The sequence below is a fragment of the Atractosteus spatula genome, chromosome 23, assembly GCF_055471065.1.
Source record: "Atractosteus spatula isolate fAtrSpa1 chromosome 23, fAtrSpa1.hap1, whole genome shotgun sequence".
In the NCBI taxonomy this organism is placed as follows: Eukaryota; Metazoa; Chordata; class Actinopteri; order Semionotiformes; family Lepisosteidae; genus Atractosteus; species Atractosteus spatula.
The window spans coordinates 9,305,410-9,316,731 of NC_142728.1; the positions used below are offsets into that span (position 1 = coordinate 9,305,410).

General features: G+C 37.3%; 1 protein-coding gene across 9 annotated transcripts in view; it reads right to left on the reverse strand.

The window, feature by feature from the left end:
* Nucleotides 1-6,807, reverse strand: part of LOC148816143 (bromodomain-containing protein 3-like) — a 30,249-nt gene extending 23,442 nt beyond the window's left edge. For 8 of the 9 annotated variants that reach the window (XM_088940362.1, XM_088940359.1, XM_088940361.1 and 5 more), the window contains exon 1: nt 6,693-6,804. The gene's annotated coding sequence lies outside the window, so the exon portion shown is untranslated. Of the gene's footprint in view, nt 1-6,692 lie in introns of all 9 variants that reach the window. The other variant, XM_088940357.1, reaches the window with a different exon arrangement.
* Nucleotides 6,808-11,322: the final 4,515 nt, after the last annotated feature.

The window sequence follows — 11,322 nt, forward strand, 5'->3', positions numbered from 1 at the left end:
TTCTAACACTACATTTGCCATCTATGTCCAAACCCTTTTCAAGTGAATATTTCATTTTGTTTCAAAATAATTTGAGATTCAGAATACTTCAAAGTACCATCTTTAAGGAAGCTATTTCTATTCTTCTAATTAATGGATCTTTCAAACATATCATGCTATTTATTTTCATATTTCCAGCAAAGCACATGATCAGCAGAGTTGCTGTCCTTCTATTAGGTATCATCCAGTTTTTACAGTTGAAGTCTGACAGTAACTATTCAACATATTTCTCTATGAACTTATGGAATTATCTGCAGTGGCTAGTTTAATCGCGTCTTGGAACACCATTCTGAAACTTGCTTTCTGACAAGGGACAGTAGATCAGAAGTGCCTGCAAGAATTCATACTCATTATTTCCTCTGATGTATAAGTTGAAATCAAAACTACAAATACCAGCAGCACATATCAGTAGAAATGCAAAGGAACAAGTAATAGGTTTATTCCATGCTGAAAAAAAGAAGAAAGAAGAAGAAAGAGAACACAACGTTTCGGCCGTGGAGCCTTCTTCAGGTGACGCAGCTACGCAGCTACCCACTTCTTCATGCTGACGCAGCTACCCACCTGAACTACTATCAGTAGAAATTGTTAACTCCAATCACAAGGCCGTATCAGCGGCAGAAAAGGGTAAGTGGCACCTTCAGACAGCAGTTCTGGATTGTCAACACAGTACAATACTTAAATTTACCGGTGCTACATAACAGAAAAAAAAACTACAAAAACCCACAGAAATGTGCATTTGCAGTTATATGCTGTTGTCTTGCCTAGCGATACATAGCTTTTAATTCTATAAATTATATTTCTATTCCAGATCTTTATCCCTGACTACTTTCAAAGGATAAAGTTTTTTAATACTGAGAAATGCACCATACCCCTGTCAATCGGTCATTCTGGGATTCAAAATCTGCCACTCAGTGAATGAAAAAGTCCTATGACTGCAACTGACGTGCTGAAGAAAACTTTATGACCTCAAAACTGTTTTCTAGCCAAAACACTTCTTATTTTCACTTTGTTTTTAAATCAATCTAAAACCTGGAGCCTTAGTACTGACTACAGGGAAAACATAACATTGCACGATTGAGAAGAAAAGGCAAAGAGGACAAAGAAAGTATTAAGTAGCACAAACTACTTGTATACATCATGATTTTCAAATCTCTTGACAGGAGAACCCAAATGTTCTGAATGTCTAATGTTTTATGTTTAAGATTCAGTGGACTTGATGCTTATTTCTACCACTTTTCAATTTGAGCCAGATGTTGACATAGGCCCTACATCACAACTTTTTAGCTATAAAAATATAGGGAGCCTATACCTAAATAGCAACACAAATACATGAAAAAACACACTTTCATTTTACATATTAGCGATATAAGCTACTCATTACCAAGTAATGTATTCAGAAAGAACAAAGCAACAACTGACACCCAGCTACACCTTCACATGAAAGGGCAGCTATTTAATTAAAAAGACAGCAAAAAACCTTGTTAGAAAAGATAAATGGTCACAATTACTCAACGAATGAGAACCATATATTAAGTTATTTTGGAACAGCAGGGCTTGCGCTCCTAGCTGTGGCAGTTAAAGAAAAACACTGGTTTCATTTGCTTATTAATGTACTACTCATTTCTTATTGATTCATCAGTAACTTCAAACTCCAGGTCTCTCTTTGTCTGGTACTGGGTTGAAAAAAAGCATTCAGTTCTGACCTGGAGGGGCAGTGATACACTTTAGGGCCTACGGTGAAGGCTTCAGTTGTTCGGTTGTTGAAAATGAAAAACAACAATACATCTGAAACATAGAAACCACATAAAGGAAAAGGCTTTTTCAGTACTAGTCTTTCAGGAAACCTGGGAAGCTAGTTTTGACAGCAACTTTTATGAGGTGTAGATTTTGTTGAACAAAAAGACAGTGGAAGCTGGTGTGAGATCTCAATATATCAAGAGCAATTCAACACCTCCCACACAAAATCTACAATATGTCCACTCCTGGATCAAGTCTGCTACAACTAGAACATAGTCAGATTTAAAACACATCTGTATAAAAAACATACTGCATAATTTATAGACAATATATTGCATTTCAAGATCTTATGCTGTGTAGTTTAAATTATAAAGGAACATTTAAAGGCAAAACATACATTTTTAAATAAATTATATGATACAGTATAACATTTTATAGACCACAGACAGGAGTGCCTAAAACCTAACACTTTAAAAGACATATAAAATTAAAAATCTTGACGATCAAAATAAATCTTGCCCAAAAGCATAAAGATGTTCCTTGTTTCAACTGCATTAAACCTTTGAAAAAAAGGGTACAGTATACTGCCTAAAGTTATAAATTTTGCCAAGCTAACATACCTCAAGACAGGATTTGGAAATATACATATTCAAACACATTTTGAATTTGGATTCCAACACCGAAGAGACTTTGCAAAAGAAAGTGCAAATTTCATAAGTCTAGAAAATATTTGGTATTTACTGAAACTTGAGCATCAGTACGTTCCAGACAGGCATGATGTGTTATATCTGTAAAATAGTCAACCTCTGTAACACCAAACACCAAAAAAGAACCCACTTTCTCTCATGGTAAACCAAAAAGCATGCAATTGTGGACCACAGGCTCACAGGAAACTGTTGAGATAGGGAGGTTGTCTGATCTGCTTCAAGAGTGAACGCTCAAAGCCACAGGCCACAAGAGTCGAGTGTCCCCAGCAGAGTGAGGGGAACTCTGGCTCTGAAGATCCAAATGTCATGGGGAAAATCTGTACTAGGGAAAACTCTGTGCTTAAACCAAATGTTTTCATATCGTGTACTGCGTCTTGTGCTGCTGCTACTGAGATACGTTACCAATACAAAATGGGATATATTAACAGAAGTTGTAAACAACTATGAAAAAATGTCAAGAATTAGTCCAACAGTATTTGCTGAAAAGAGTGGAAAGACTGAGGTGTATATACTGCTAATACAGACTATTCAAATCACAGCTGGAACCAAAGATTGTTATGGTCAACTTGGAGGACATCTTAATAGTTTCTCCTCACCATTCTACACAGCCCAATCACTAAACCTTATTTCCGCTTACAAAAAAAACTGAATGCAGGTTTCATCTCTCAAGAATGATTACAGTCACTGTAAAGTCCAAAGATGCCTTCTAAGACAGAACAGAATGTATAACCAAGTTATTGGAAGGAGCTGAGACGCACAAGAGATCACAATAAACACACAAAAAAAAGATCAATGATAAAACACTGGAAAACTTAAAGTCAGAGACTCAGCTTAGTAACTTCCATACAGTTAGTTGCTAGGCAAGATAGCTTTTAAATCACTGATAAGATTTATCTCCTGCTGTTGAAAATACAGTATGATCTGGGACTAAACAGAAAAATATAAATTGGATTGATTAGCCTAGTTGATAGATAGGCAGGGAAATCCCAAGCAATTTAATTTGCTTTTCAAAGTAGAGAAAGGATTACTGGAAGGATCAATCGCTCAACTTGACAGCTGTTTAATCACTGCATGATGTCGCCTTTATTATGAACTTGGATTTTGCATAAAATATTGATGGAGTACAAAGGGTCAATGGGTACTTGTGCATTTTTCCTCCTCAACAGTACATTGAGTATGATCAAAGATGAACCAGGGACTGCTCTACATTAAACAAAACAATTTGAAACAGCAGACAACGTACCATTTTGTTACTATGCAGTATATTATTTCTTTGCAGTAGGGTATTATTCAATATTCCTATTAGTTACATAATTTGTTAGTACTCAGGACTATTTGAAAATAAAAAATACTTATACGCACAGAGCATTCATTTAATTTGTCAGGTTAAGTCCGCTTTCATTTGGACTAAAGACTCTTTCATACAGCAGGGCGTTTACTGGGGCAATCGAGTGATATACCTTGCTCACAGACACAAAAGCAAGTTGAACTTGGTATTTGAACCCATGACCCTCCAGTCCTGAGTCCAGAACCTTAAGCAATACTCTGCAATGCTGCCTTAAAATAATAGAGTAAATTAAGGAAGACTTCAATCAGCAAACATTTCTTCAAATAGTTGTCAGCACACTATATACTATTTGCATTTTTCCATGAACCTCTCATATATGTGCTACAAAAGGAGATGATAAAAGAAAGTAAAATGAAGGAAGATTTAATTTTTACCATGACTGTACAAAACTTTTAATGGCTAAAGAGGTACCATACCTCACACCATACCATGCACAAACTATCTTAAGAAGCTGAAAAATAAGATTTCTGCACAGCAGGTAAGGTACCAAAAATGAACAATTTAACTAATCCATGAAAAAAATGATGAGGCTTGCTTTCAGAGAAAGTCAAAGTTGTGTTGTGGGGGGGGGGGTTTCAACTTTAATAAAGTGTTTAAAATGATAATACTCTGATAAATCTGCATAATTATAGCATAACTTCATCCAAAACACAGCTTCAGTATTCTTTAATACACCAGCTGTTCCTCAGACAGACTCCTCGCCACTTACACATAAGTACTCTGGAATACTGAACTTCACCTCATTTGAATTTGTGAAGGATGTGCATTTAAACCCTGTGAGAGACTGGTGTCCCGTCCAGGGTATATCCTGTCTTGTGCCCTTTGCTTGCCGAAATAGGATCTGGCACCCCACAATCCTGAATTGGGAGAAGCGGTTCGAAAATGAGTAGATTTGTATAATGCAATTTAATGCTACTATTGTTTACTAAACATAATGAATCAATAGATTCATGTTACCTAAAGAAAATAAATCAATTACTACATTACACAACGTGTTTTCACAAATTACAGGAAATTAATAAGATAACACGACGACAAGCGCTTCACTTTCCAGTTACTAAAGGTAACAAATCACTATTTAATACACGCCTTAAAATCACCTGCTTTGAGGAAGTGACTGAAAATAACTTTTCACCTAGTGCCGTGTTAAAGATGTTCTATAACAAATGTATTCAAGCACCTTCACGAATCTATGCAACCTTATATCTTCCTAAATGCGGTAATGAATTAAAAAAAATGATGACTTCTTTCACAGGTTAAGTCAAAACACTGCTTTTGAACCTTATACCCAAAGTAAATAGGCATCACCTAAGATCTACCTTAGACATGCAAGCAAGAAATATACCCACTATGAACAAAAACTCAAAGAGGTAATACTACATCCTTAGATAACTTTGAACGCACAGCGTCTGGCACAACCCATCAGTCACTGCTTGGCAGAGAACCACAAAACAGCAGTTTTGACACACAACAACTGCTGTGTTTACTAGTGTTTAAAAGGAAATGGCTGTAAAGTGTAAACTAACGTGACAATGTAACCATCTGTGGCGAAATGAAAACACATATTTCAATGCAATTTTACATTCATACTGGGAGAAAGAAAAAAAAACATAAGCTCTTCCCCGCCCCCTACATTCCTGTTTGTCAAAAATAAAACAAATATTGAATTTACAGTATGCAGCCTATAACTTAACGTGCTGCCCTAGTCATTTCCTGCGTTTTTCGATACTGTCAGTGACTGTGAAATGGCATATGACAAGAACTAACCCTAGGGTGCAACTTCAGGCATCTCGAGAACCTAAAAACAGGGGACATGAAAATGGTGTACTGTGCATACCGTGTGGGACAATTTCTGGCAAAAAATGGGCGTATCGGTTGTGGTAACTGTGAGATTTATTGTACCATTTTCTTCTAAATGCCACATTAACAGTAAACGTAATCGCGTCAGTGTAATCATAAATGGCAACAGTGATTGAAAAGATGCAGCAAAAATGCTCACGAAACTGGAGACGCTTTTAATATTTGGCTGGACTGACATAATTCGCGGGTAACGTTACAGAGCTGCACGAATTGTCTAATCATCCCACAGTCCGTGGCGACGTGCGGAACGGTACTTCAATGTTTGGGAATGCTAGATGTGGTGTGCTTAAAAAAACAAGCACGGTCAAACTGTAAAAAAAAAACAATTGAAAATATAGCAGAGACAGCTACCTACTGCTACAATTCGATAAACCACAAGAGAGGGAAAACACAGTAAAGCGGTTAAAAAATGACTTCGGTTTGATGTTTAAATGAAAACAGCCGGAAATATAAAATTGCATAAAGTCGAGCAAGATAACAAATACGCTTCCGACTGCCTTTTTTTTTTTGTCTTCGTGCGTGTGCGAAAAAGAATACATAAGGTCCTGCACAACACACACGGAACAAGCTCGGTCCTATCCTCGCCGAAATAGGTCCTCCACACATTCTCCTTTAAAAGATGGCGGGCAGGGGAAAGATTCTGTGTGAAATGCAGTCGATCCGTCCCTCTCCCCGTACCCTGCACCGCTCTGCTGCATTCACGAAACCCCGGACGGTGTGCGAGTAATCACACTGCACAAAGATCTCATTTGCTTACAAACAGTTCCAATTTTCACGACCAGAAGTTCACACAAAATCTATTAACCCCCTACGCGAAACCAGGCTTTGTTACATTGTTGTAATGCTGCTAATGTACAGAGACAGCTTTGTTGGAAAAAAGGTAGCAGTTTATAGGTTCAATGCATTTTTCTCGATCGGTTATTCCGCTCAAAGAGTGCCGCAAGCCCTCAATCTAACAATAAGCAATAATGCTAAAAAAGACGAATATTTTAATTTATTACTTTTCCCCTCAGCAGCTCCAACAGCGTTTTGCTTGCAGTCGTCCTACCAGGTCTTCTTTTATTTCAGCAAAGCAGCATAATAGATGAGGTCCTACGAGTCTCCTGCTCATGCGCCGCAAAACAAAGGCATCACGGGAGTCGTCGTTCACCGCTCCAGCTTTCACTCTGAAATCGGGATGTTTTGAAAATCAAGGACTACAGCTTCCAACATGCAGTTGGCTGGTTAGCGGTGGTGTTTCTTGGCCCACTCAACGAAGCTGAGCGTCGTACTCTAGTTTGAGAAGAAGGAAAGATGGATTTTTTATTCTGCTTGAATAGTTTTTTTTAGGCAGATTACGCTGTATTGTAATCGGATGGTGTTATTGATTTTCGACTCAAACGATCTGGTTGCTTCCTTCAAGGACATCGAGTTTATTTTGAAACTCGTGCTGTGCACCCTTACTCTCCTTCAGTCATTACCAAAACTAGTTTTGTGTAATTGCAAAGTTCTTATTCTCTGAGCTGTCAGTACTACAGGAAAGATCACTTCTGGACTCTAACAGTGGAATCGATAAAGTATTTAATATTGCAGTCATGATGATGCTGGATGTATATTTTTAATCGTGGAAAATGCTGTAATTTTTATGTTAATTTACCTTTTAACGTTAATCTTTTCAGGTATAATACGATTTTTAAAGCATGGAGGGGAACGGGAAAAACGTGTTTGTGTGAGAACATAGTTTTCAGTTTATCAAAGTATTGACAGAATCTGTAGGATTTTTTAAATGAACAATCAGTTTTCACCTCCTATACAAAAACATTGATGCAGAATGGCATGTTAGGTGTCACAGTAACATGTTAACATTCTTGATACACCATGTGTTCGGCAAACAAAAAAATTATATTACTCTAAGTGAAACTGTTGGTTAACAGCTTTAGTCCAAATGGGAAGCCTGACAGAAAAACTGGCTTAATAGACATTGGCTTCCAAATAGCAGATGGTAGACTGCTTGCAGTGTGACCACCTGTTCTTCATCTTGCTTGATGTGATTCTCGGTTCTTCATTTCTCCTTTTAAGTGGGTAATTTAAAAATAATTACCAATTGGCTTCTTGGACCAGTTGGGCTTGAAGAGGCATGAGACATCTTTTCACAGCCAATAAATCTACATGGTACCATACTTAGAATGCTCACAAAATTGGAATCTGGTGTTCATATTTGCATTTCATGATGCATTAAACATAATAACTCCAGTACTTTTGTACCCGTATAAGTAGTTTGTGTAATTTCCACACTAAGATGCATTGAAAAATAACAATATTCCAATGTTCCAATATTCCCTTGTTTAATTTTGTAATGCCTCTCAGTATACAGTGGTTCTATGTATTTCATGTGCAGCGTTTACTGTCGGGGGACAAAATTAAAAATGTTTTTTGTGTTCTTGCTCGTATTACTGAAAATTCACAGTTACAATTATTTTTTATCATAAGAATATAAGAAAGGTTACAAACATGAAGGGTGGCTTGGTGGTGCCGTGTCTAGTATTGCTGCTTTGCAATGCTTCATTCAGTATCGCTCCAGATCGACAGAGCACTAATGTAGAGAAGTTGTCAGAGAGCAGGTGGTCCCAGCCTGTGAAAGATTAAAGGATACCACATTCTTACCCAATACTCCCACCTAACATGACGTTGCCAAATAAAATGATTCCACTGCAGGATCTGGAAACAGACAGTCAACACTTTCTAACACTTCACTTTCTCCCACTATTCTAAAACATTCGAAGTTAACTGGCTTCTGATAAAGTTGGACCTGCTGTCTGGACTGGCAACTAGTCTATGGTGTACTTTGCCTTGCACCAGTTGGTTGTTTGAGATCGGCTTTCCCCGACCCTGAATTGGATGAAGGGGTTAGAAAATGGATGGGTGGCTACAAACAAGAGGTCTGTCTAGCCCATTTGGTAATGAGTAAATAATTGAATGAGAGACCTTATTCAGATGTTTCTTGAGAAAGAGCGAGGGTTCTGGGTTCAAAAACCTTTTGTTTTGGACATTCTGCAATATGGGCCTATCCCATTGGCCAATCTGCATGTATTCAGCTATACTTCATACTTCATCTTCCATAATAATATTTGATTCCCTTGGTTTTTGCATTGCCTTGAAGATAATGAACAGATTCGATTGAAGTATTCAGAATGGTCCAAGTTACTGACTTCCTCAGGAAAACATAAATAGGAGGAGGAGACAGGATGGTATACATAGAACTGAGAACTATGCATATCAAACAAAACAGGACTGATTGTTCCTTTCTTCAAGAATCTGCAGGACAAGGTCCTCATATCAATCACCAACTAACAAACAAACATTCAAGATGACCTTGTCTCCTTTCAAATATTTCTTGTGTTCTGTTTTTTTTCCAATGAAATCTGTTCTCAAACAGTGGCAGTTTATGATTTCAGCACTTTCCAGCTCATAAAGTTTCAATTGGTCTTCAGCAGTCTACCACAAAATATAGTGGTCCGAACAGGTACTGTCAATAATGAGTCATGCAGGGTCCTTCAATGTATATAAAGGGAGAGGAGGTGAGATAATAGCAAAGCTATTGGATTTTTTTTTACTAGAGGAAAAGAGGCACAAGCAAGAAACATTGTTTCTTATAGCTGTTCTTTATGGTGTAATCTAATCTTGCTAAATAATATTTAGTTTGTCTTGGTCAATGGTTTTGGGTTAAGAAATTTAGATTTAAAATGTGTTCTGCTTTAGGTATTCAGATGACAAAGAAAATGGTCATAGTATTGATTGGCCAGAGATGTATACCCAATTGGCAACACATTTACAAAGATTTAATACTGTGTCAGGATTATCATAGAGCCAATACTCGAAGAACCACACACCCAAAGGACAAGGATTTCTTCAAAAGGAGCCCAGATGAAGTCATTAATAACTGTATATGGTACATATATTTCAGAACATTTAAACAGTCAACATAAAACTAGTCTAAGTCTTATTTGAAATGTGTAAAACAAATAGAACATCTCCAATAGGTCCTTATAGCTAAACTATATCTGATAAAACTGCCAGAATTTGTTGCATGTAGTGCACTCAGAGGAGCTGTAGGAACTAAGAGCAACATGAGATGGAGAAACTGGTAAGGCCTTCATTCAGAGTCGCTCCAGATCAACAGAGCACCAATGTAGAGAAGTTGTCAGAGACTGTGAAAGATAAAAGAATACCACATTCTTACCCAATACTCCTACCTAACATGACGTTGCCAAATAAAATGATTCCACTTGAGGATCTGGAAACAGGCAGGGCAGTCAAGTCTTTGAAACTCAAGGCTGTAGTTCCTAGAGTTCTGTCATCACAGACACATCAGCCATGACAATTCCAGTTAGAGCCAGGAAAAATACAAGAAAAGGAGAAGAGTTGATTGTTGGAGACTGTGTTCTCATGAATACTGCAAGTGAAACCTTACGTAAACAGTAGTGTGCTATAACACTAATTTCAAGTTGGCTAGCAGACGTGCATCTAGCAAGGACACCCAGTGGCTATTACTCATATTGAGACAGATGACATTAGCATAAGCAGCACAATTCTTCTATGAATCAAATTGAAATAGAATTTCTTAACTAGTCATGTCCAATACCATAATCATATGTTATGATTTTTTAAACATTTCCACTTTGATGGGCCTTTTGGCAGATCTGTAGGTTTCCAGAATCTCACTGTATGATCTCCCAATAGCCAATACTGTATATAGCCCATAGGTAATCATTTTGACAAATATCAATAACGTTAAGGACAAAATTGTGAGCAGCACAGTGGCACAATTGCTGGTTTTGCTGCCTTGCAGCACTGGGGCCTGGGTTAAAATCCTGGGGTGCTAACCGTGTGGAGTTTGTATGTTCTCTCTGTGTTTGTTTGTGTGGGTTTCCTCTGGGTGTTCTGGTTTCCTTTGTGCGTGTGCATTGCCTGCAATGGTCTCCTGCAACCCTGTGAAGAAAATAGATGTGTGAAATTCTCATCTTTTTTTTCCATAAACCATGATTTAAATAGATAGAAGAGCAGGTGAGTAACAGGATCAACACACTTTATTTCTTCAAACTAGTAGCCTCTAATACGTCACTTCAGATTTTAGGAAATTATCGTTGCAGGTTTGAGCACACAATATTAGAATACACAAACCGTTCCATATCATTCCCCTGACAAACTATACTGGAGTGTGCAGTTTACACTTTTTTGAGCTTCAAATCTATTTTTAATGCATGTTTCTCATGTATAATGTATGTATTCATACAGAGACAGCAGATATGGATTTGGCACAAAAATGTACTCAAGGAGTCACCAAGATGAAATCGTTGACCATTTGTAAAATGTGTTTTAAGATATGAATTGGCAAGTTAAATTTTTCACATAATAAGGATGTATTAAAGTGAAGTGCAGACTGTCTCAAATTAAGAGGTACTGGAGCTCAGCTCCAGTTCAAATTAAGCATAGAGGATTATATCTGAATGAAAAGGGTACAGATTGTTTTGATTCATAGTAATTTACACTACAATTGCAAGGGGGAGAATTTATAGAAGAAAACAAGATACATGGAAAGTAAAGATAAACAACTTGAGTGTTTGTACCTAAATGCAAGGAGTGTTAGGAGAA